We start from the raw sequence: 23,877 nt of genomic DNA, 5'->3' as shown, positions 1-23,877 counted from the left end.
TGAGGAACAGGAGTTGGACTGGCTCGGGATGCCTTTGCCAGCTGCCTAGCAGAACCTGCCCCAGAATTCCTTGCAGTGCCACAGAAGACACTCCCAGCTCACACATGCATGCCTGGCTCATTTGAGCCCGCGCACCCCCCCCCCCCCAATATTGCCACTCTAAGGCCGTGCTCTTTTTGTCTCAAAATCTGCTTTATGATGCCTGCAGGGCCAGCAGCACATCAAACACATTTTACCCATTTCTTGAGCAGATTTTGAGAAGCCTCTGCCCCCTGCTTTCCTGGAGTAGGCTGCATTTCCACCACCGTCAAAGGGTAGTCGAGAAGAGATCCATCAACTTGGTGCCACGGGCTCCCTATTTCCTATCCTTTCCTGGGAGAGCAGTGGCGTAGTGTGGGTTGTCAGCACCCGGGGCAAGGCAAGTAATTTGCGCCCCCTAACCCGTGGATTTGCGCCCCCTAACCCTAACCCCCAGATGTTGCGCCCGGTGCGGCCGCCCCCCCCCTGCACCCCCCACGCTACGCCACTGTGGGAGAGAAAATATCCCCCTTCCTTCTTCCAGGAAGCGCTCCTCCAAGGGGTAGGCGATGATTCCAGCTGCTACCTGCTATCCCAGGCAGGCTTGGACTGGCAAAAGGAATGAAGAAATGCCAGAGGAGGAGGAGGAGGAGGGCAGTGTCTGTTTGTTTATGCCTGGAAAGCAGGAGCTGCCTAGGGGCGAGCCAGGGCAACCGTCTTCTTCCTCCTCTTCCTCCTCTACCAGTGTTTGATAGACATAGCTGCCCTCATTTTAAGTTAATAAACAAGAGATTCTTGCTCAGTGAGTGTAATCCTTGTAATAAACAAAAATCTGCCCTTATTCCCTATGGGGAACACAAGAGCCCTTACAGAGTCCTTTGTAGGTTCTCCATCGGTTGGAGAAAATAACAGAGGCCAGCCAGAGTATATTGAGAAGCAAAGCAGCTCGTAAGCCTGATCTTTATTGAACTGTTGCAACAGGGTGCCCCCTTCACACGCAGGAGAAGGAGGAGGACCCAGAACAAAGGTGTGCCTGCCCTTAAATAGACATTTTAAATTGCCTGCCCTGGAGTCCAAGACCACCCCCAGACAGTGGCGTAGCGTGGGTTGTCAGCACCCGGGGCAAGGCAAGTAATTTGCACCCCCTAACCCGTGGATTTGCGCCCCCTAACCCGTGGATTTGCGCCCCCTAACCCTAACCCCCAGATGTTGTGCCCGGTGCGGCCGGCCCCCCTGCACCCCCCACACTACGCCACTGCCCCCAGATACATCATACCTACATCACAGAAAGGGCAGTCTACAACAGAAATCTGAGTGTGTTGCTTGTCTCCTGTCTGGCACTTGATTGGATACTGTCAGGGAACTGCCATCGGAGGAACAGGTGGTGGAAGGGCTCACAGAGGCTGGGAGGGAGTCAGCAGCGAAAGCAGGGACCAGCAGGGGGAGAGATGGGTCTCTGGAGGAAGGTCTCATGAATGCGGAGAGAGACGCAGCAGCCAAAGCAGGAACTAGCAGGGAAGAGGGAGGGCTCAGGGAGACGTCCAGCGAGAACAGCGGGGAGGTGTCAGAAGCTCCCATAGGGAGACCCATTCCTCGCAGGAAGCTGTCACGTCGTGAATCCAGGAGACGTGTTTCCGTTAAGGAGCTTCTATGCTGGAAGCGCTTCCGAAAACAACCACTGTCGGAATCTGGAAGTGACTAGGGCAGACATGTTTGAGGAGCTCTGTCACACACAGAGGTTTGTGGAGTTGCACAAACTCTGAGGGACCACGATTTTACGCACAAGCAGCTAATCATCCCATCACAGCATTCCGACAGCCTCTGTAAGCTGCCTGTGCAAGAGAAGGCATCATGAGCGACCCAGCCGGAACCGGAGAGGCAGGAGTTGGAGCGGGTCCAAGCTTGGAAGAAAGGTACCGAGCGTTGGAAATCCAACTGGCGCTGCAGACGGCGAGGCTGGAGGAGAGAAGGGCTCAGGATGCAGACGAGAAGGGGAGAGCCACCCAGTTCAACAGAAAGGTACCAGGATTGGTGCAGAAATTTGGGGGGGGACCCCAAGGACTACCATGCCTTTAGGACAGAGATGCAATATGCCCTCAATGTGCAGTTTGATGAATTCCCTGATGAGGAATCGCGAGTTGCTTTCGTGATTGGGCATCTTGAGAGGGGGGCGAGGGACTGGGTTCGACCCCTGATGGCAACGCACAATGACGTCCTAAAGGACACCATGAAGTTCTTTCGTGCCATGGATCTCATGTTTTCCAGCGATATTGAGGAGGGAGTGGTGCGCAGACAGCTAATGGCTTGCAAGCAGGGAAGCCGATCTGTCCGTGAGTACTGGACTAAGTTCACCATGCTGGTTCACAGATTGGGGTGGGACTTATCGGCGGCACCCATTCAAATGCTATTTGAAGAAGGTCTTTCTTCGGCTGTGAAAGACGAACTCTCCAGGGGTCCCAGGGCGGATTCTATGGATCAGCTGACCAAATCTGCGCTGACCATAGGAGCGCGCCAGGAGGCGAGAGCTTTGGAGAGGCGGGAAGGGAAGGGGGAACGTTGGAAGGAGTTCCGCATTCCTGACATTCCAGAGACAACTTTCCCGCCGGCAGAGCCGATGGAAATCGGAACAGCGCGCGCACGCGCAGTTTCAAAGCCCAGTAAGGAGGGAAAAGGCGCCCGGAAATGCTATCTCTGCCAACAGCCAGGTCACTTTGCCAGAGTCTGCCCCCAGAGGAAGGAATGGCAAGGGATGGTGGGAGCTGTTGAGGGAGGAGAGGAGGGAAAACCGGAGCAGGTAAAAGCCAATGCCTGGTTGCCACAGTCGGGGCACAGCAGCCAGGCCAAAGAGCAGTGAAAGTGCCCGTGCCAGAAGCCCCTAAACCTGCCCTAGTGATAGAAGTGTCGCTAGAGCTGCAAAATGGACACCCCCTAAAGATAAAGGCGCTGTTGGACTCAGGCAGCTCCTGCAATTTCATGAGCAAAGAGTTTGCAGCTGAACACCAGATACAGACCATCCCTTTAAGCAACCCCCTGCAGGTGACCACGATCGATGGCAGGGAGTTGTTGGGAGGAGAAGTCAGCTTGCAGACCGTCCCAATGATAATGAAGGTGGCAAGGCACACAGAACTGATAGCGTTTAATGTGGCCACCTTGGGAGGAGCTCCTATTATTTTGGGGATGAGCTGGCTAGCGTTACATGATCCGCTGGTGGGCTGGCATCAGAGAGTGGTTTCCTTTGGTTCAGCACATTGCTTAGAACACTGCAAAGGGGGAAAGGGTTCAGCAGGGGCCCAAGCCACCCTAGCAGGGACGGAAGTAATGGAGAAAGTGAAGGTACCACCACAATACGCAGATCTCAGCGACGTGTTCAGCGAGAAGGAAGCTGACCAACTACCCCCGCATAGGCCCTTTGACTGTCAAATCAATTTATTCCCTGGGGCACAGCTTCCTGTAGGCAAGTTGTATGCCATGTCAGACAGAGAAATGCAGGAGCTAAGAGAGTTTATTGACAAGAACCTGAAGAGAGGCTTCATCCGAGAGTCCAGAGCGGTGGGAGGTAGCCCAGTGTTTTTTGTGGATAAAAAAAACACGGACAAGCCGAGACTTGTATGTGACTTCAGGGCCTTAAACGCAGTGTCAGAACCCTTGGCTTTCCCTATGCCCAGGATTGACGACATTTTGACCAGGGTGCGGAAGGGAAAGATTTTTACAAAGCTGGACCTAAGGGGGGCGTACAACCTGATACGTATAAGGAAAGGGGATGAATGGAAAACCACCATGTTCACCCCTTTGGGGGCATTTGAATATCTCGTTATGCCATTTGGCTTACAAGCAGGCTCGGCCTGTTTCCAATCGTTTATGAACCACGTACTGGGGCCTTTGCTTTACAAGAATTGTGTGGCCTTCCTAGATGACGTGTTGGTGTATTCTGAGAATGAGGAGCAGCATGTGAGAGACGTCAGAGAAGTGTTGAGCAGGCTGCAAGCCAACAGGCTGTGGGTGAAACTGGAGAAGTGTCAGTTTCATACCAAGGAGGTGGAATTCCTGGGGTACCGCCTGTCAGACAAGGGATTGGCCATGGATCCCGGCAAGGTCCAGGCAGTGCTGGAATGGAAAACACCCAAAACCAAGAAGGATGTGCAGAGGTTCCTAGGGTTTGGGAACTTTTATCGTAAGTTCATCCGAAACTTTGCACACCTGACGGCGCCCATTACGGACTGTCTCAGCAGTAAGAAGAAATTTGTTTGGACTGCGGAGGCGGAGCGAGCGTTTGAAGAACTGAAAAGGGCCTTCGCCTCTGAAGGACAACTTCTGCATGTGGATTTACAAAAAAAGCTGAGAGTCGAAACAGACGCATCAGACAGAGCCATAGGGGCGGTGCTTCTTCTGCAGCCAGGGAAGGAGGAGTCAGAGTAGAGACCGTGTGCATTTTTTTTGCGAAAGCTGAACAAATCCGAGAGGAACTACACGGTGTACGACAGAGAACTTCTTGCTATTCATGAGGCTTTCCGGAGATGGAGGCACCTGCTAATTGGTGCACAACATAAGGTGCAAGTGTGCACTGACCATAAGAACCTAGAGTATTGGAGAACTGCGCGAGTGCTCAACCAACGGCAGTTGAGATGGGCCCAGGAGTTCTCCAAATTTAACTTTGAGATTTGTTACGTGCCAGGCCCAGAGAACGTTAGGGCGGACGCTCTCTCACGCAAACCTGAATATTTGGAGGGGGAGGGAGCACCCGAAGAAACACATGTCATTCCAGAGGACCGCTGGGTGTGTGGGGCGGCATTGGTGGGGCAAAGGGAACTGGTAGAGGGAACGGTGCATGATGAATACGCCCAGGACAAACTCAGGGGTCTCAGGAGGGAGGGAGACAAACCCGGGGGTTTTGAGGAGAGAAACGGGGCGTTGTATTACAAGGGAGCGTTATATATACCTGAAGGTGAATTGAGGGAGAAGGTACTCAAGCAACTGCACGATAGCCCCACAGCAGGGCATTTTGGGCAACACAAAACCATGTGGCTGGTTACCAGGGAATTTTGGTGGCCCAAGGTCAGGGAAGATGTGCGGGAGTATGTGAGAGGGTGTGACCAATGCCAGCGAGCCAAGGGGGAGAGGCGGGCACCGGCAGGGTTATTAGAACCACTACCCACACCGGAAAGACCATGGGAAGCAGTGGCCATAGATTTCATGACTGATCTGCCAAGGTCCAGAGGGAAAACAGCCATCATGGTTGTGGTAGACCTGTTAACCAAAATGGCCCACTTTATAGCCTGCTCACATGCGGTCACGGCAGAAGAAACCGCTAAATTGTTTGTAGAAAATGTGTTTAGGTTGCATGGCGCCCCCTTGAGGGTGGTTTCAGACCGAGGGAAACAATTTACTTCCAGGTTCTGGAGGAAGCTCATGAGCTTACTGCATGTAGAGGTCAATTTTTCAACTGCCCGGCACCCTGAAACCAACGGGCAGGCGGAAAGAGCCAATGGCATCCTCCAGCAATATTTGAGGTGTTATGTGAATGACAGAGAGAATGATTGGGTGGAGTAGCTGGCATTGGCAGAATTTGCCTACAACAATGCGGAGAACGTGTCCACGGGGATGAGCCCCTTTTTGGCTAATTACGGGTGCCATCCCCGAGCTTTCCCAGGGGGGGAAGGGGAGAACTGGAGCGTTCCACCTGCCGAACAGTTCGTAGAAGAAATGGAAGCAATCCATCGCCAGCTCCAACTTAACTTAGACAGGGCCAAGGAGGAATATAAGAGGCAGGCAGACAAAAACAGAAGAGAAGGTGAAACCATTAGGGTGGGGGACCAGGTGTGGCTGTCAACCCAAGGGTTACCATTCAAAGGGGGTTGTAAGAAGTTAAGACCCAAAAGACTGGGGCCATTTGAAGTCACGCAACAGGTCAACCCAGTGGCTTTCAGACTCCGGTTACCGAACCACATGAAGCTGCACCCAGTTTTCCACAGGTCGTTGCTGTCACCGTATAAAGGGGACAGAGCAGGGAGGGTCACTGGGGGACCAGCAATGGAGGAGAGGGAACACAGCTACCATGTAGCGGAGATTCTCGATTCCAGGTGGAAGGGAGATCAAGTAGAGTATTTGGTAACGTGGGAAGGGGAACCGGAGTCGGAAAACACCTGGGTCATGGCAGAGGATGTCAATGACGAGGTTTTAATAGAAACTTTTCATCAGAGGTTCCCACGTAAACCTCAGCCAGTGGCGAGGTTCCGGAGGGAATACTTTGCCACCACCGACGAAGAAGAAGAGTTGGAGGGGTTCACTGATTCCGAGGAGGAGGAGGATTCTGCGAGCCGGAACGGAGACCGATGGAGGGAAATGTTCGAGACGTCTGAAGATGAAGAGGATTCTTTTCAGGGTTTTACCTCCTCACCGCCCAGAGGAGAGGGAATGGGCGGGGGTGAAGGGGGCCCTGGAGGGGAGGTGGATGTCAGGGAACTGCCATCGGAGGAACAGGTGGTGGAAGGGCTCACAGAGGCTGGGAGGGAGTCAGCAGCGAAAGCAGGGACCAGCAGGGGGAGAGATGGGTCTCTGGAGGAAGGTCTCATGAATGCGGAGAGAGACGCAGCAGCCAAAGCAGGAACTAGCAGGGAAGAGGGAGGGCTCAGGGAGACGTCCAGCGAGAACAGCGGGGAGGTGTCAGAAGCTCCCATAGGGAGACCCATTCCTCGCAGGAAGCTGTCACGTCGTGAATCCAGGAGACGTGTTTCCGTTAAGGAGCTTCTATGCTGGAAGCGCTTCCGAAAACAACCACTGTCGGAATCTGGAAGTGACTAGGGCAGACATGTTTGAGGAGCTCTGTCACACACAGAGGTTTGTGGAGTTGCACAAACTCTGAGGGACCACGATTTTACGCACAAGCAGCTAATCATCCCATCACAGATACCCTGGGGAGCCTGGCCAGTCTTTTGTAATGACAAATACTTAGTTCCTGAGTTCACAGGCTCACCCTATTCATACACAGACATACCCTTAAGACAGGATTTGTGAATGAAAAGAAAACGGGGAGCCTTTTTCATTTCCTTTGACCTTGCAGAGAAATATTTGAGGTCAATTTGGGAGTCAAAATGGTTTCAGGGCTGTTTTCCTGTGCTGCTTCCGACATGTGGTTTATATATTTATGTACATGTTTGCTTGGTACATTTATGAACATTTATTATACAAGACCTTATTTTTTATTTATTTCATCCTGAAACCACTGTCTTGTGTGGGCTTGGCTGGTAAGGGTACCCCCCACCACCCAAGCTGCTTTCTGGACAGGTTAGCTCCACATTTCCCCCACCACCACCCAAAGACAATTTCATGTTTCCAGCTTATCTGCTTCTATTTGCCCAGCGCTGGCATCACATACTGGGTAAGACCCTGGGAGGCAAATCAGGAAAGTGCCTGGTTCAAGTCTTTCCTTAGCTGTGACAGCACCAAGTGGCCTGGGCTAAACCACCCCTCCCACCCTGCAGCCTCGGCCTTCCTTTCTGTAATACAGGGGAAATAGAGATGGACAGCAAGTGATGGAAGCAAGGTATTGGATGTGAAACGCTTTGAACATTTGAAAGTGCCATATAAATGCAAAATACTTTTTAAATAGACTTTTTAAGCACAAATGCCTCCAAAAGTGGTTCTCAACCATTTAAAATACAAATCCATGAATTCCAAAATATATTTAAAGTATTCAAAGTGCACATTGCCAGCATAATATACGATTAAAATTTACCAATCAGCCCCCCTCAAATTGAGGCTTTAAGACCTGTTTAAAATTAAATTATTTCTTCCCTGTGCCCCTTCCCACCTGCTCAAAATATAAAAAGTTCAAGGTGTGTTTTAGCCCCCCACATATTTAAGCCCACATCCTCCCTCTGCCAACATTAATTTTCTTCGCCACCAGAGGGAGCCAGCACCTCACCATCCAAAATATCCCTCCTTGAAAGAGAATACATGTGGCTCAATCAGCAGATGTTTGAGTAATTGGGAGGAGATTTCGCTTCCAACCACTCACTTAATATAAAGCATACAATCCAGGGATTTTCACAGCTACTTTCACAGCATAAGAAGCAATTCTTCTGCAGAAGCAGATTGTGATTCCCCCCACCCCCCCAAAAAGCAGGGGGTGCAGAAAAGTGCCTTATTCCAGGTCAGACAGTCCATAATGTCTGCCACTTTTACCTGTTCTTCCCATATTCCCATTGCAAGCAGCTGCCAGGGCTGGACATTGATGGGTGCTGCTAGCACAAATCAGATTCTATCCAGCTGTGCGAAACTTTCTAAGGAAGTACCAACATCTCCTTTTGTGAGGCACAGAACAAAGCGGGGGCCTTCTCTGCTTTTGGTCAAGTTAGCCATCCTTGACCACAGTCTCTTCTGGCCAAGGGATCCATCCTGCCCTGCCTTCTTAGTTCAGAGGCCTCATATACCATGGCAGAAAAACCACAGGAACAGCTGGTTTCTGTGGGACATAGGAGTAGTCAGGGGGGCACCCCCCATCAACTAAATAAAGAAAATACTTAACTAAAAGTAGAAATTGTAGAAAGATTTTTCTGGACACTTGGGGTCAAAAGAAAGTACAGTTGTACCATGGAAGTCGAATGGAATCTGTTTGACTTCCAAAACCAAAGTGCGGCTTCCGATTGGCTGCACGAAGCTCCTGCAGCCAATCAGAAGCCGTGGAAGCCCCATCGGACGTTCCAAATAACGTTCACAAACCGGAACACTCACTTTCGGGTTTGCAGCGTTTGGGAGCCAAAACGTCCAAGTACCAAGGTGTTTGGGATCCAAGGTACAAGTGTAATTTAAAACAACTGTGGTTGAGACAGTTCATTCTGAATCTGCTAGAAAGAGCCAGACAGAGGATGCTAGCAGGTGGGTGTCCTGTCCCCTTCTAACATAAATCCCAGCTACGCCCATGGGGCTGGCAGCTGTTCGTACTGTAATTAAATGTGTTAGATTAAATATCCCCTACCAAGAACCCTGTGACTGGTGGTAAAAAGAGGTTCAATGGCCCTGACAAACTTAACTTGGATGTCACACTCTCTTTGTTTGGGAGAATGGTCCTTTGCATCACCAAAGAGATGGTCAAGTACAAGTGATGTGTTGCCACAGAAACTGAATAGCTGGAGATTCTTCTGGAAGGGGAAGTATATTTTTCTTCTTCCCTCATTCCCCTTTCTGGAGGCGATGTCACCAAGACGCCTCCTGTTTGCAGGGCGGTCTTGAAACTGGGCCTGAGAGAGACACAACAAGAGGCTTGACTTGCTCTTGATAAGAATCCTTGCTCATCCCCCAAGACCTAATTGGAGCAGGATCCACTGGAGTGTTGACACTGTGAACCTTCTGTCCTATGCTGAGCTTGTATAAATGGGTATATAAACTTCAAGTCACAGAAATCTGCATTTCTGTACAGACGTCTGTTGGGTCATATGCAAAGCCTACCTCACCTGTGGCCTTGCTGGCTGCTAGCTGTGGGAGAGAGAGAAAAGGGGGAGCTTGCATTAGAATGCAAAACCCACAGACATTTTACATGAAAGATTTGTGATCAGAAACAGGATCCAGACCTCACTGTTTCCATGCAGACTTCTCTGCAGGCTGTCTTTCATTGCAAAGAAAATAGTGGGCGGCTGGGCAAAGGGGTGGTGGAGGAGAGCTGGGCTAATCTTTGCTTTTTTAAAAATAATTAAATAAAAATAAAACGAAGGCATCCACCCACCATATTCAGGAGAGCAACTCAGTAACATGGGCACAGAAAGCAGGGGCTCGGGGACTCTGGCTTCTCTACTTTGGCTGAGGTTCTCTCTTTATTATCAATTGCCCACAAGGGACCGATTGCATCCCTACACAAATACTCCTGCTAAACCACATTTCCCGGCAGATTTATATGCCGTTTTTATGATGGGCCTGTGCAATATGCTGACTCCTCTGTTTGCAGGGAGGGGGCAGAAAATCATTCAGAGGAGACATTTATTTTATGGCAAAATCAGCCGTGAGTAAAAAAAAAGGGGGGGTTGCATGGGTACATGTATATCGAATAAACTGAAAATGAAAAGCGTGCAAGGGGGAATGTGGTACAACCCGAACCTGCCCATCATGCTCCATTTGCCACACCAAGGGATAGATGACTTCTGCTAATGGGCACATCCTTGTTGGTTTGCAGTGGCTCTGCTTGGCAGGGCCTCCTTGGAGTGGAATGAAGGTGGAATATCTACTGACAAGCAGAGAGAGAGAGATGGGATTTTTAAGTACATAAGGAAAGCCCTGCTAGATTGGTCCAAAGGCCCATCATTGTAACTCACTCTACATGGGGCTGCCCTTGAGACTGACCCAGAAACTCCAGCGGGTGCAGAATGCTGCGCCGAGACTCCTTATGGGGTCCTCGCTGCGGGATCACATTCACCCAGTGCTATACCAGCTGCACTGGCTCCCGGTGGAGTACAGGATCAGGTTTAAGGTGCTGGTTTTAACCTTTAAATACGGCCTAGGACCCTCATACCTACGGGACTGCCTCTTCTGGTATGTCCCACAGAGAAACTTACGGTCTTCAAATAAAAACATCTTGGCGGTCCCGGGCCACAGGGAGGTTAGGCTGGCCTCAACCAGAGCCAGGGCTTTTTAGGCTGTGGCCCCGATCCGGTGGAACGCTCTGTCACAAGAGACTAGGGCCCTGCGGGACTTGACATCTTTCCGCAAGACCTGCAAGACAGAGCTGTTCCACCAGGCCTTTGGCCAAGGCACAGCCTGACCCCCTCCTTCGGTAATCCTCATAGAACTCTAGCCCAATGGTTGCCATAAATTTGATTTTGAATTGATTTTAGAATGAATTGATTTTAGAATGCATTTCAATTAATTTGATTGTGATTTTATGTAAACTGTGTTGCTTTTATTGTTGTTAGCTGCTCTGAGCCCGGCTTTGGCTGGGGAGGGCGGGATATAAATATATTATTATTATTATTATTATTATTATTATTATTATTATTAAGTCGTGGGTTGACATAGCAGCCGGCACAGCGATTTCTTCAAGTAGCTCTTTATTAAGGTAAGCTGGAATAGAACTGACTTCGAACAGCTCAGCCGGCCTGTATTTATAGGCAGCCGGCTGTCAACATTGTAACCACAACAGCCCAGAGTTCCCGCCTAAAATAACTGGCGCGGACCTGAGTGAAAACTATCTACAGACCTGAGTGAAAACTATATACAGTATCCCCCTGTTGGCCCAGGGTGAAACTACACTACATAACACCCCTCCCCACCGAGATAAGGCGTTAGTTACAATTGTAATGGTTTCCTTATATACAGCACTACGCGTAATGGTTCAATTAGGCACAAAAGCATATCGGTTACATTTTCCATACTTAGACCAACAGTGATACCTGTCCAACAACATAGTCCTTTAAATGAGTTGGGCGCTTGGAAACTCTGCCAGACCGCCGGGGACTGGTAGCCAAGTCCGGAGGGCCACACAGTTCTCGCTGAGGCTGTGGTGCGACCCTAGGTGGCGTTGGAACCAACTCCCCTGGATCCGCTGCTGTGAGTGGAGCCTCCCCAAGTGGAGTGGTCTGAGTCTGTTCTGAAACGGCTTGGTTTGGCTCCACGCTGGCAGTTTGCGAGGGAGGTGTAGGTGGGGCCTCGCCATCTGTACGTGTCTCTTCTGGAGCCGCAAGCGCAGTTGGGGGCACCTCGGTAGTGTCCAAGTCCCCAACCCTGCGCCTAAGCTGGTCTATGTGCCGTCGCCACAAGCGTCCGTCTTCGAGTGCCACCTGGTACGAGCGAGGTCCAGTGACTCCCACTACTGTGGCTGGCACCCAAGGGATGTCCCCCACATAGTTCCGGGCAAAGACCTGGTTTCCTGGGACAAATGACCGTGGTGCGTTGGCACAGCCTGGGGGTTCAGCCACGGCAAAGTCTGGGTGTAGCCGGTCGAGCGGTGACCTGAGGCGGCGGCCCATAAGCAGTTCAGCAGGACTCCTCCCTGTGGCCGCATGAGGGGTGATGTGTTGCACGAACAAGTATTCGGCGACCCGCTCATGCCAGTCTCCCCGGTCCAGGCGCGCCAGTGCCTCTTTTGTCGAGTGCACCATTCTTTCCGCTTGCCCGTTGCTGGATGGATGAAAGGGTGCCGTTAGGGCATGGCGGATGCCCAGTCCCAAAAGATACCGCTCAAACGTGCCTGACGTGAACTGCGGTCCGTTGTCAGAGACAAGGACATCAGGACACCCATGCGTTGCAAACAGGCCTCGCAGCACCCGGATGACAGCTTCGGTAGTGGTGGAGGGCATCAGGGCGACCTCCAGCCATTTGGAATAGGCGTCCACCACTACCATAAAGGTCCGGCCGTGAAAGGGGCCAGCCAGATCGATGTGCACCCTCGACCAGGGTGTCTTTGGCGTCTCCCAGGTGTGTCCCTTAGCTGCCGGTGGTGCAGGCCTCGACTCCTGGCACGCTTGACAGGCGGACACCCAGGCAGTGATGGCATCGTCCATATTAGGCCACCAGACGTAACACCGAGCCAACGCCTTCATTTTGACAATTCCCGGGTGGCCAACGTGCAGAGCCTCCAGGACGCGCTGACGGAGTCCCTGGGGAATCACGACGCGGTCTCCCCACAGCAGACAGCCGCGATGAGCTGAGAGTTCATGTTGTCTGGTTGCGAAGGGCTGGAACTCCGATGCAAAGGGCCCTTGTGGCCACCCCCTCCACACCCAGTTGAGCACCCGGCTGATGGTGCGATCCTGGGCAGATGCGGAGGCCACAGTGGCAGCCGATACAGGCGCTGCCGGAAGATCCTCAATCAGAAGGAGCGATGAAGCTGGAGCCGGGTCTTCCACAAATGCTGGAAGAGGGCAACGGCTGAGGGCGTCGGCATGGCCCATCGATTTCCCCGGGCGATGGATGAGCCGGTAGTGGTAGGCAGCCAGGAAAACAGTCCATCGCAGCATGCGTGGTGAGAGGACCGGTGGAGTTGGACGATCACCGGCGAGGAGGCCCAGGAGTGGCTTGTGGTCAGTGATGAGGTCAAAAGTCCTGCCGTAGAGGTATTCATGGAACCTCTTCACTCCAGCCACAAGTGCCAATGCCTCCTTGTCGAGCTGGCTGTAATTCCGTTCCGTCGGAGATAGTGTCCTGGAAAAGTAGGCGAGCGGTGCTTCTCTTCCATCTGGAAAACGGTGACTAAGGACAGCACCGATGCCAAAAGGTGAGGCGTCGCAGGCAAGGACCAGCGGCCTGGATTCACTGTACTGTACCAGCACACTGTCTGAAGAAAGGAGAGCCTTGACCACGTTGAAGGCCGCCGTCTCCCGATGACCCCAGGCCCAAGGCGTCTTAGTGCTAAGGAGTCGGTGAAGAGGCTCAGCCACTGTGGCTTTGTGGGGCAGGAACATGTTATAAAAGTTCAGCAGCCCCAGGAATGCCTGCAACTCCGTTTTGTTCTTTGGAGTGGGGGCCTGCTGGATAGCGCGGATCTTGGATATGGTTGGATGAAGACCGGAGGCATCGATAAGATAGCCCAGGAACTCTACCTGTGGAACGGCGATCTGGCACTTCTCCCTCTTTACCTTGAGCCCGGCCTCCTGGAACCTGGTCAGCACGGCACGGAGGCGCTCGAACAGCTGCTGGTGTGAGTCTGCAGACACCAAGACGTCATCAAAATATGGTACCACGCCCGGAAGCCCTTGCAGGAGACGCTCCATAAGGCTTTGGAAGATGCCAGGAGCCACACTCACCCCGAACTGCAACCGGCGGCAACGGAATGCCCCCCGGTGGGTGACGATCGTCTGGGCTTCAGCAGTGGCATCATCGACTGGCAGTTGTTGATAGGCTTGGGCAAGGTCCAGCTTAGCGAAGACCTTACCCTCACCCAGGGAATGCAGCAGGTGTTGGACAACAGGAACTGGATAAGCGTGCTGCTGAAGTGCCTTGTTGATCGTGCACTTGTAGTCAGCGCAGATTCTCACCGACCCATCTGGCTTGACAGGCGTGACGATGGGGGTTTCCCACTTGGCGTGGTCAACCGGCTCCAAAACTCCTTGGGCGATCAGTTTGTCCAGTTGTTCGTCCACCTTAGCCTTGAGAGCAAAGGGAACCCGGCGTGGCTTTAGCTTGATGGGGGCGACTTGTGGATCAAGGCTAAAGGAGATGGGCGTACCTGTATATTGGCCCAAGGTGCCGTCAAAAACCTCGGCAAAGTCTTTGACCAGACCCTCAGTCTCTGCGTTAGAGATGCAGTTGATGCCGGTGACTTCCAGGCCGAGGGCATCAAACCAGTCTAGCCCTAGGAGGCTTGGCCGCTGACCTTCGACCACCACCAACCGGAGCAGGCCCGAAAAATCCTTGAAGGCGATCCGGAACCGGCCAACGCCTACCACGGGAATGTCGTTTCCCTGGTAGTCTCTCAGGTGTACGCGGTGAGAGTCGAGTTGCCTTTTGGACACTCTGGGTACCAGTCTTTTGATGGTGCTCCATGACACGATGGACAGGGCAGACCCGGTGTCGATCTCCATGTCACATGGAGCTCCTTCAATGAGCACCGTGACGTTCAGCTTGCGTCGCGTAGGCGAGTCGGTTTGGCCAATCGTGGTTCCAGACGGGCAGCGGCAGTTGGTGAGAGCGAAACAACTTTCCTTGGCAGACTGGAGTGAAGACTTGGACTTGCGAGTCGATGAAGGGGGGGTGTCAGACGGAGCCGATCGACAGACCTTAGCGATGTGGCCCCTTCTGGAACACTTCCTACAGATGGCGTCTCTGAATCGACACTTGGCACGGGAATGGTTGCCTCCGCAGCCAGCACATTCCGGTTGGCCCTTGGACTTCTGTTTGAACTTCCTGCGCTCCCGCTTTGTCTGGTGCACGTCATCGTCTTCACTGGAGGATGCTTCCTCACTGCTGGCCTCTTCATGATGCACCGAAACTGGCTCCCTAGCAAGACGCGGGCTGCTGGACTTGCGGATCTCCTGGGCGGAGCGTTCAGCAGCTTCTGAGGCCACAGCCTCCTCAATGGCTTTCTGTAGCGTGAGGTCTGGCGTGGCTAGGAGACGCCGTTGCAGATGGATGTCCCGGACCCCGCAGACGATTCGATCCATCAGGGCATCGTCTAAGTCTCGGAACTCACAGTGCATTGCAGCCTGTCGCAGGGCGGTGGTGTAGTTGTTGATTGACTCCCCCTCTGCCTGGTTCCGGTGGTAGAACGCATGGCGGGCAGCAATCTTGGACGGCTTTGGTGCGTAGTGGTTGCGGAGCTTCTCTTGGATCGTGTCCCATGGTGTTGCCTGGACTGCTTCAGGTGCAACCAACGCTCGGGCCGTCTCAAACACCTCAGGCCCACAGAGGCTGAGGAATAGGCCCCGCTTCCGATCCTTTGATACTGCTGTCAGCTCGTTGGCTTGGAGGTAGCAGTCGAACCGAGCGAGGTAGGAGTCCCACGATTCAGAGGCTGGCGCAAACGGCGGTAGAGGCACAAGTGAAGCCATGATTCCGATGCCGGCCTGAAGGGCGATGGATGGAACACAGTGCTCTAGCCAGAACAGTCAGCTCTGAATTGGTTCTGCCCAGTGATTTCGCTCAGTGATTTCGCTCTGTGATTCAGCTCAGTGATTCAGCTCAGTTCAGAGGCTGGCCGCATCTGGCTGTGCTCTGATGTCCATCAATCCCACCTTCGTCGCCAGTGTTAAGTCGTGGGTTGACATAGCAGCCGGCACAGCGATTTCTTCAAGTAGCTCTTTATTAAGGTAAGCTGGAATAGAACTGACTTCGAACAGCTCAGCCGGCCTGTATTTATAGGCAGCCGGCTGTCAACATTGTAACCACAACAGCCCAGAGTTCCCGCCTAAAATAACTGGCGCGGACCTGAGTGAAAACTATCTACAGACCTGAGTGAAAACTATATACAGTATCCCCCTGTTGGCCCAGGGTGAAACTACACTACATAACAATTATTATTATTATTATTTAGTTCAGCATCCTGCTCTCACAGGGGGCAATCAGATGCCCCAATGGGAAGCCTGCAGGCAGGACCTGAGCACAAGGGCATTCTCCCCTCTTGTGCTCCTCTGCAACTGGTGCTCAGAAACAGACTACCGCCAACAGTGGAGGGAGAACATAGCCATGATGGCTAGCAGCCAATGAGAGCCCTCTCCTTCACAAATACATATGTCCAGTCATCTTTGAAAGTTATCTAGGTTGGTGGTCATCACTGCCTCCTGTGGCAGCGAGTTCCATAGTTTAACTATGCACTGCATGAAGAAGTACATCCGTTTGTCTGTCCTGAATCCTTCAGCAGTTTTTATTATTTGGTATCTTTTAAAAAAGTTATTGACATTAATACATTACAGTGCTACCTCGGGTTACATATGCTTCAGGTTACATACGCTTCAGGTTACAGACTCCGCTAACCCAGAAATATTACCTCGGGTTAAGAACTTTGCTTCAGGATGAGAACAGAAATCATGCTCGGCAGCAGCAGGAGGCCCCATTAGCTAAAGTGGTGCTTCAGGTTAAGAACAGTTTCAGGTTAAGAACGGACCTCCGGAACCAATTAAGTACTTAACCCAAGGTACCACTGTACATTCATCACACTGCCAGTTCTTCCATCATTATCATCAGGTGGTTTTTTTTAGAAAAATAAAAAGTAAACTCAAATGACTTACAATGCAATGCAAAAATTAAAACCAGTACAAAACTAAAATGAAATGAAAGCTAAAAAAAACATTCATATACACTCCCTGCCCATCCTAAAGGAGGCCGCAGTATTGAAAACTCTCCAAGTTAAAGGCCAAAGGCTTGGCTGAAAAGAAATGTTTTCACCTGGTACCCAAAATGTTCAGCAGTGGGTCACTGAGAGATGAAATACCGAGGGATGTACATTCATGTGTGAACAAGAACCTTCAGGAACCCTAGCTAACGAAAGCTTTTTGCCCTGGTGACAGTCATGGGCAGAGGAGCCCACCTTGCTACTCTCCCTAGGACACACCTGGGGCCGCGGTGGAGGCATTTGTTTCTGCCTGAAACAATCCTCCCTGTTTTCCTGGGCTCTGCGCAGGCAGATAAAGTAGGGCGGAAACCTGATGCTTGAAACGGGCTGGCATTTCTTAAGGCTCTCCACGTACATCTGGCTCCAGTGACGCATCCGTCTTCTTCGATTGCTTCCCATTCTTGCTCACAGGGGAGCCCTGCTCTGTTCCTGGGACGGTAATTGGCAAAGCAGTGTGTGTGTGTGTGTGTGTGTGTGTGTGTGTGTGTGTGTGATGGGATGCCATGTGCATGGATTTGTCTGCCCCTTTCATCTCCAGAAGAACTGAAAAGTCCTTCCGCTCAACACACACACTCACAGCAGCAGCAGCAGCAAGATGGGAAGGAGCAGTAAGAGGCCTTTTCCTAGCCGCACAAAATAGTGTTACATGCCACACCAATTGCCAAGTGGTAGGAGACTCCAGGGCTTCCAGACTCAGGGTTCTGTTTCCTTGGAATGAAGGTCAGCGGAGACTGTCGTGTCTTTAGGAAATATGGGCTGGATCTAGACACATCAAAAAAGGTGTTTCAAGAAAACGTGTTGCAAACCTCAAAGTGGAAAATTACATTGGTGAAAGATGGGACTCCACAGCGCCATCTGGTGCCACAGTGTTATAACGCATATAAAGCAGTTTTTCTTTACTAGTGTAGCTGAGTCCCCAGTTTTGCTTCCACATATATACAACCTGAGCATAAGATTTAGGGGCTCCCTGTGTTAACACCCCTACAGATCTTGCTTCTTCTTGAGTTGCAGCTTTGGATCCAGCACAAAGCAAGCATGTCTCTTGTGTATCCAGCTTCCAGCCTGCTTCCAACACGGCTCACATACTCTGCCTCTCCTACCTACTATTGTTCTCCTACCTAGCAGCTAGGTTCATGGAGTCACAATGCAATTTACCTTTCCTACCTTCTTAGTTAATGCTGTTGTTGTTTTGTTGTTTATTGTATTACCTTTATAAATTGCCTATAAAATCTAATAAAAATACATTTATTTTAAAAGGTTACTTAATTGGAAAACCCGCTCTTTAGTGCTAAATCAGATCAAACATCAATCTGGATAAAATCCAAATTGCCATTTGCTCTGATCTAAAGCTAAGGAGCAGGGAAAGGAGTGGGGCAAGGGGGAAACTGCTTGAACCCGTGCCTAGAAACTGTGAGACAAGAGGAAATGTGAATGAGCCCTGACTGGAAGCAGAGACACTTTTGCAGGCACAAACAGTATTGGAAGCTTATATAGTGGTACCTTGGGTTACATACGCTTCAGGTTACAGACTCCGCTAACCCAGAAATAGTACCTTGGGTTAAGAACTTTGCTTCGGGATGAGAACAGAAATCGTGCAGTAGTAGCGCGGTGGCAGCGGGAGGCCCCATTAGCTAAAGTGGTGCTTCAGGTTAAGAACGGACCTCCGGAACGAATTAAGTACTTAACCAGAGGTACCACTGTAACCATTCCAATATCACAATTCATGAGCACAAATAATCATGAATGCACAATGAACAGAACATCTAGGATCCCCATGTCTGGTCTTTACTGAGCATTTGTTTTGATTTGTTTGCAAGACAACAATCATTCACCCAACCTTCACCCTGCTTTACTTCTGGGGTGCTCTTACAACTTCCTGCTAGGAGTTTATTCTTCCCACACTTTCCAATTCATTTCACTATCTCTTTCCAAACCACAACAAGACGGACTCTCTTTAAAAGCGGCTCTGGACCCACCTATATCTCAGCTTAATGTAGGTTATGAAGCTCTTGTGCCCCCCTTTAATTCCCCCTCGTCCATGCAGCGTTCTCCTCCAGCTACGCCGCTTCCCTGAATCTGGAGATTCCTGATGTAATCAATGTCGCTCCCCTATTTGGATTTTCACTAGGGTGACAGAGCGCTTTAATTTGTAATTGCACAAACCTAAATTTCATTTAGTTCCCCGCAGGGCTCCCCACGCTGCGGATAGCAGCCTGCCACCCGGCGGGCAGGGCGCCCTGAAGCAGTGCACCCCTCGCGCTGGGCAGACATCGGCCAGCCCCACAAGCTCGGGGGACAGCAGGGAGGCGCAGCGCCGCCATCCCGCTGTTCCTCGACCTGGTTCGGTTTCCCCGACTTGCTTTTGGGGGGAAAATAAAGGGGGGGAATTTCCTTTATTTCCCCCCAAAAAAACTAGGTGCGTCCTATGGGACGGAGCGTCCTATGGGATGAAAAATACGGTATTTACGGTGTGCACAAACTTCTAGCAATTTCCAGATCTCCAGGAGGGAGCAGTGGGAGGTGGGATCTGTCTCCATCCATCAGTCATATTTTGCCGGTGGGCCAGGAGGCACTCCCTGACAGGCTGTTGTGATGTGAGGAAGACGTGAGTTGTCGCTCCACAGACACAGCTGGGGGCAGATGAAGGCAGTGAGCTAAGTGGCTGATGCATAATTGATGCTAATTGATCTGCCGGCCTCCAAAGGGCCGCAGATGCAATGCAAGGCCAGGCAGCAGCCAGGCAGAGCAGCAGGGTCTGGGCTCACCTCCCTGCTCTGCAGCTGCAGCTCCCAGCCTTCTGAGCATGCTCTGGAGAGGCCTGCAAAAGAGCATTGTGCCATAGCTTCTTTGGGGGGGGGTGTTCAGACAGGAGTGCATTCCAGCTGCCGTGCTTTATTTAAGAACACTGTACAGAAGGCTGCCTTCTACCAAGTCAAACCACTTGCCCATCTACTTCTAATTTTGCATTTAGATTCCACCTTTTTCTTTCCTCCAAGGAGCATACATGGTTCTCCCCCACCTCACTTTAATACACACACACAGTGGTACCTCAGGTTAAGTACTTAATTCGTTCCAGAGGTCCGTACTTAACCTGAAACTGTTCTTAACCTGAAGCACCACTTTAGCTAATGGGGCCTCCCACTGCTGCTGCGCCGCCGGAGCACGATTTCTGCTCTCATCCTGAAGCAAAGTTCTTAACCCGAGGTATTATTTCTGGGTTAGCGGAGTCTGTAACCTGAAGCGTATGTAACCTGAGGTACCACTGTATATATATTAAATTTTCCATTTTAACAATCCAATGAAAACCACATTAAAACATTCCAAATTATCATACAATCAAAAAAGCCAAATAACCATGCCAAATTATATATCTTTTGGTGGCTTCCCATGCTCTGAAGTTCAGGGAGTGATGATCTAATATTGTAATGCATTCCTTAATCAGCCCAGTAGTCCCAATGGACATTTCTGATGTTGATCCTTCATTTATTTTTAACAGCCTCTGAGTTCGTTTAACAAGCGGGTTAGTCCTTTGTAGTTCCGTGTGAAATATTTTAATTTTCTTCTTCGTTTTCCTGTTGTAATCCAGCATTCTCATCTACTTTCACTCCTCCACCTCATTTAATCCCCACAACAATCCTGTGTGGTAGGTTTGGGTGACAGGCAGCGACTGACCCAAGGTCCCCCAGAAAGAGCTTCCTGGCCGAGAGGGGATTTGAACCCCGGTCTTTCCCAGATCCTCTTCACTCTAACCACTATGTCACATCTAGCTCCACACTGATTTCAGCCAAGGAGTCCTACCTGGAGATGCTGTTAGAGGAGTCGAACCTGGCACCTCCTGCATGCAAAGCAGATGTTCAGCCACCGAGCTATGACCCTTCCCTTTCATTTATAAAGTTTTATTTCCCTTGAGAAAGTGCCACCCTCCAAATGGAACTAGGAATGGACACACACAGCGTCTTCATCTGCAGTTTGGAGAAAGGAACCACACTTCTCGTGTCAGCAGCTTTCACGGGCTGGAGGGAGTCTACTTGGTGAGAGGCTTTATGTGTTGGACTCAGCTGGCAGAGATAACTGGGCACCTGCAACTCCCATTAGCCCCAGACAGCACAGCTGGTGCATCCAGATGCTCTTAGGGCTGAGGTGTGTGGGTGTGGAATGGATGGAGAAATCCATATCACATGCCAAAAAAGACTTTGCCTGGAGACAAATGGTCTGTGTTTACTTTCAGAGAGTTGAGAGTCCTTTGAAAAAGGGATCCTTCTACAGTGGTGCCTCAGGTTACATACGCTTCAGGTTATAGACTTTGCTAACCCAGAAATCGTGCTTCAGGTTAAGAACTTTGCTTCAGGATGAGAACAGAAATCGTGCTCCGGCGGCGCGGAGGCAGCAGGAGGCCCCATTAGCTAAAGTGGTGCTTCAGGTTAAGAACAGTTTCAAGTTAAGAACGGACCTCCGGAACGAATTAAGTACTTAACCCAAGGTACCACCGTACTTAGATGTGGGTAGACTAAGCAAACAGGTCTGGCAGGTTTCTGTAAGGCTTCAAAGGCCTGTAAAACTTGCTGGACCAGATAACAACAGCAGGGAAAAGGGAAAGGCATTCCTGCAGGATGGACAACGCTGCCTTTGTTCATTTTACCACTTTTGACTCTTAAAAAAAAGAACAACGATTGTCTCTACTTTCCGCATCGTGATTTCCACGCATGCCTGGACGGTGACCCATTGCTGCTGCAATCCCATTTAGCACACCTCTTCCCCATTAACCTTGGCAGAGCAGCGCAGCAAAACAGCAGCTGGAACTCTCTGGAGAGCCAGCTAATGGACAAGGAAGGCAAAGGGCAATGGTTTTAACTGGGTCGCCTTTAACATTACCCTGAAGTCTTGGCTTTAAAACTTTTGCCTGGAATCATGTAGCCATGCAGTTTCCGTTGACGGCACCCGACTCAGGGTGCTAGCATTGCTCCGGTTTACTGTAGGGGGCAGGATCAAACCAGGGCCTCCAGCAGCCAGCCTTTGGTGCCTCTCCACTTGCACCACCGGCAACCCTTTGGGAGGGATTTGTAATTTAGAGAAAAGGGGGACAAAGAGGCAACATAATAGAACTGTAACAAAAACTGCATAATGTAAAGAAAAAAGTGGAGAAACGTTTTTCTCCCTTTCTCCTAACTCCTAGAACTCATAGACTTCAAGTGAAGTTGAACACTGGAAAATTGGGGGCAGATCAAATAAAGGACATGCAGCAAATCTGTGGAACTTCATCCCACCCCACCCCAGTGATGGCCACCAACTTGGATGGCTTTAAAAGAGAACTGGAAAAATTTAAGGAGGATAATAATACTGATGATGATGATAACTTATTTATACCCCGCCCATCTGGCTGGGTTTCCCCAGCCACTCTGGGCACTCCCAACAGAATACAGTGGTACCTCTAGATGCGAACGGCATCCGTTCCGGAGCCCGTTCGCATCTAGAAGCAAGCGTAACCAGCGACAGCACGTCTGCGCACTCACGTGTCACTTTTCACAGCTTCTGAGCATGCGCGTGACGTTATTTTGAGCATCTGCGCATGCGCAAGCGGCGAAACCTGGAAGTAACGCTCTCCGTTACTTCCGGGTTGCCGCGGAGCGCAACTCGAACACGCTCATCCCGAAGCACATTCAACCCGAAGTATGATTGTATTAATAACAACAAAGCGATAAAACATCAGACATTAAAAACGTGCCTAAACAGGGCTGCCTTCAGATGTCTTCTAAAAGTCAGATCGTTGTTTATTTCCTTCTCATCTGAAGGGAGGGCGTTCCACAGGGCAGGCACCACTACCGAGAAGGCCCCCTGCCTGGTTCCCTGTAACCTCACTTCTCGCAGTGAGGGAACTGCCAGAAGACCCGTGGAGTTGGACATCGGTGTCTGGGCTGAATGATGGGGGGTGGAGACGTTCCTTCAGGTATACTGGGCCGAGGCTGTTTAGGGCTTTAAAGGATGGGGCTATTGATGGCTACTAGCCATGATAGATAGGTTCTGCCTCCACAGCTGGAGGCAGTGATGCTCCTGAATACCAGTTGCCAGGATCTTCAGGTGAGCAGAAGGCTGTCATGTACTCATTTCCAGCTTGCAGGCTTCTGGTTGGCTACTCTGAGAAGGACCCCAGGTTTTGGACACCCCCCTCCCCACTTTCTCTTCCTGTCCAGGCCTCTTTTACAGTGTAAAGGTAAAGGGACCCCTGACCATTAGGTCCAGTCGTGACCGACTCTGGGGTTGTGGCGCTCATCTCACTTTATTGGCTGAGGGAGCCGGCGTACAGCTTCCGGGTCATGTGGCCAGCATGACTAAGCCGCTTCTGGCGAACCAGAGCAGCACACGGAAATGCCGTTTACCTTCCCGCCGGAGCGGTACCTATTTATCTACTTGCACTTTGACGTGCTTTCAAACTGCTAGGTTGGCAGGAGCTGGGACCGAACGACGGTGTGATGGCCTGGGATTCCGAGTCTGAGAGTGAACCGGAGGAATCCCAGCCGGCACAGGAGTCCCCGCCTCCAGGGCCGGCTGAACTGGGGCAAGGCCTAGATGCTGAGGAGCCTGCACCTGTGCCAGATCCTCAGGGGCAGGCACCAGGTGAAACCATTCTGGCCCCAGAGGTGCTGGAGGACCCAGTGGCTACAGGTGAGCCTCCCCCGGGGCCCAGTAACCCTTCGGCCTCTCCTGAACTGCAGAGGCTTAGGGCAGAGAGGCGAAGGGAACTGGTTTCTCCCAGGAGGAGTGCTCGCCTTAAGGCCAGGAGAGGCGGGGCTCCTGGGGGTTGGGACCGCCCCCGGCCTTAGAAGAAGATAAAGGCCAGGCAGCCCGGTCCCAGGTTGCGGGAGCAACGTTGTTGTGGAGTACCTGCTTTTACCCAGACCTGGATCTGCACTCCCAGTGTGCCTGTTCCACGCCCGGCTTCCTGCTACTACTCTCCGGTGTTCCTGTTCCTCGCCCGGCTGCCCGCTGCTGACCTACCCGTGTTCCTGTTCCCCGCCTGGCTTCCTGCTCCTGCTCTACCAGCATTCCTGTTCCCCTGCCTGGCTCCCTGTTTCGGACCTCGCGTCTCATCTAGTGTTCGTCTACCCTGCTAG

General features: G+C 51.3%; 1 protein-coding gene across 1 annotated transcript in view; it reads left to right on the top strand.

Annotated features, from left to right (window-relative positions):
• The first annotated feature begins 6,839 nt into the window (after positions 1-6,839).
• Positions 6,840-23,877, top strand: part of WDR31 (WD repeat domain 31) — a 79,927-nt gene continuing 62,889 nt past the window's right edge. Inside the window, exon 1 of the mRNA XM_083475223.1 lies at positions 6,840-6,852. The gene's annotated coding sequence lies outside the window, so the exon portion shown is untranslated. The remainder of the gene's footprint in view (positions 6,853-23,877) is intronic.

This window comes from Podarcis liolepis, assembly GCF_965112155.1.
Source record: "Podarcis liolepis genome assembly, chromosome: 14".
Lineage (NCBI taxonomy): Eukaryota > Metazoa > Chordata > Lepidosauria > Squamata > Lacertidae > Podarcis > Podarcis liolepis.
Note: the sequence above shows the minus strand (reverse complement) of the source record. Positions and strands in the feature narration are given on the sequence as shown.